We start from the raw sequence: 2,991 nt of genomic DNA, 5'->3' as shown, positions 1-2,991 counted from the left end.
ATGATTCTATGATTCTATGATTCAGTGAGTACCTTTAGGAGTCTTTAAATAAGGCAGTAACTCCATTAAATTACAAGTGCTTCTGTCCTTCCTGGGTAATAAAGTGCAAATCTCTTCCAGCTGAATCTTCTCCCTCCTTCAGATCTAGGGAAGAAAAATTGCAGAGCATCTTCCAGCAGTCTGAAGAAGAACAATATTTGTGGAAAAATAATAACAACACACATCCCTGCCCTAACACCACGCATAAGTCTAAAAAAGGCCAGTTCTAGTCAAACCATGTGTTGCTGACCCAAGGCACAAATTGATAAGTAGCAAAATCTTGGGCCTTTTATGGAGTTGGTACCAACACACAACCAGCCAGTACATGTAACGTACTCGTGATGAGACGCTCCGCTGAAGCTGTAGGCTGTCCTGTTCCTCACGCCATGTAAGCAGTGCCAGAGGCCAGGGTGAATTTGCCTGGAGGACGTACGCCAGACAGGTACAACTTTGGTCGCTGTGCTCTTGCAAAGACTGGTGTACGCACAGCTCCAGGGCTAAACTCAAGCACCTGAGACTGGACCCTATGCCCGATAGGGATACCAACACAACTACATCCTTCCACCACGTTATTTTATATATATTAACTCCAGAGGACTGCCGCTTGAAAAATAAAGGCAGAAATTCTCAGGAAGTCCTTTCACATCTTTTCATCATGTCCGAGCACTTATAGTACCTATAGCGGTTTCCAATACTGGGAAGTTTGAACTATCATACTGAGACTAAACCTAGCATCCATAACTTGCACAGAGCGTTATCAAGCTGTGTTGTTGGACTACAAAAAACTAACTAAGCCCTCACTGGTGCTCTTCTTGATTTCTACGTTACTCCACTACCCAGTGTGAGTGCTAAAACATGGCGTTTTGTATCAGTGTTTTAAATCTTAGCTGCTCAGTACTGACAAGACACAAAACTTCAGCCTTTCATCTGTAAAGCCTTCCTTTGCAAAGTTGCATGCTACAAAGCTACCATTGTCCATGTTAACAATTCTCTTGCATGATTTTTTGATGATTAACTATCTTCAGATCATTTATAAAGCCGTTTCATTTACCAAGTCCATTTCCCCCAAGCAAAGAAATGTTAAAAGAGAGCCAGGATGAAAGCAGAGGAACAGACACCCTTGTTCTAGTGGCTCCACAGCACCTGGGGTTGAAACAGCTCTGCGGGAGGGACAATTCTTCCTCTAAAACACTGACCGAGGCACGAAGGAGGCGAGGTGCCTCTCTTCGGCCCCACAAAAGCTCTGTGAGAAGTTCAGGACAACACCGGCAATGTCAGAGATCCCTCTTTTCGCATCCCCACTTCTCTTTCTTCCCCTGCCCCCAGCCCCCCCCCATAGCACCAGAGAGGGAAGGGCAAGGCAAAGCCAGACAAAATTAAAAAATCTGTAGCCAAAATCTGCATCTTAGTGTATCTAGACATGGTCTAGAATTAGGTGTAAAGCTTAAAGGGGGGGAAAAAAACAGAAAAAAGAGGAAAAAAACACACACAAATAACTTTATAATGGCATTAGACACTGAGTGGGAAAGAAAGGTTAGCAGCTTTTGTCCCCTCCACACCTTTTTTAAATAGCAAGCCAGTGGAGTATCCTTTGAAAGCAGATAAGCCTGGATATTTCTATTAGGAATTACTGGGAGTAAGTTGCTAATGCTATCACTTTTTTAAACCCATTATCTGAGATTTGCTCTCACTTGCCCCCCCACCTACTTGAGGCAATCGTTGAAGAATTTTATTGAAAAAAATAAAATTCAATCGCCATTTCAAAGGCTTTTTCTTGGCCTTTCCCCTCCCCTCCCTCCCCCCCCAAGAGAATATAAAGGTTCCACTATCACAATGGCTCTCCCCATGGAAATTATCAGAAATATACCTCAGACATTGGAATCTGGAAAACAGAAGAAAGGCTGGAAGTGTGACCACTGTGCCTTAAAAAAAAAGTAATCGGCTTGCTTAGACTTGACAGTATTTCCAGCCTTATGAATTTCCCAGGCTTGAAAACATTTATCTCAGCAGGTTGCAGAGCTTTCCGCTTCTGTCTTTATTATGTGTAGTTGGACTGTCTTCATTTCTTGTATGCAGGGGATTGTTTTCATAAGCAACTACTGTTTGTTTTGAAAGATTCATGATCTTTCATGTGCCAGTGCACAAGCCATTGCATCACTGAAGGGCAGGAGGAGATTTTACCCAAATATAGCTGCCCTCCAAATGTCTAACACAGAATCACTTTAAAGCAACTCTGTTAGACACATTGTTTTACATTAACACTTTTTTCTTTTTCTTTGCAAATAAAAAGGGTATCTCTGCCTTGACTTGTAATCATGGAGAGATGTGGATTTGCAACTAAATATAATCTTTACGGTAAACTTGGTATCTCTCCTCCACAATCCAGAAATATTCTTTAATTTAGCATGCATTTGTTCAGAGTCTTACTTCACATATCAGAAAACGATTACTGAAATTTCTTACCTACTTTCTTACACAATTTAGTCACTATTTTCATTTAGGCACTTTGAAATGGAATTTCATACAGAATTTAGCATGCAGAAAGCCAGATGAGTGTGTGCACACACCCCCTCCATACACAGCATCAGACACTCAGACACCCAATGAAAGAGCATTTTAAAATGAAAAATAACAGCCTAAAAAATTCTGAAAAGGAAGTTATTTGACCTGTTTCTGCGTGCACCCAGCAAGACTCCTGAGCTGGTGGATGTCCCCCACCCCGTGTACCAGGAAAACTCACATCCCGTCTGGATAAACCCCCCAGGCCAGCTCCCCAGGAGCATGCTCTACGTGAGACCCACGGCGGCTCTGTCTAGGAGAGCTGGTTATGTTTTGAAATTGCTTCACATCCAGCGAGCTCCGGGGATGCGCCGGTGGCTTTATAATAGATGCCTTTCCCCCGGCTGAGCCTCGGGAAACATACCTGCCTCAGCGGGCACTCGCTGCAGAGCA

This window comes from Fulmarus glacialis, unplaced genomic scaffold (genome assembly GCF_000690835.1).
Source record: "Fulmarus glacialis isolate BGI_N327 unplaced genomic scaffold, ASM69083v1 scaffold7062, whole genome shotgun sequence".
In the NCBI taxonomy this organism is placed as follows: domain Eukaryota; kingdom Metazoa; phylum Chordata; class Aves; order Procellariiformes; family Procellariidae; genus Fulmarus; species Fulmarus glacialis.
This window is presented reverse-complemented; position numbering follows the sequence as displayed.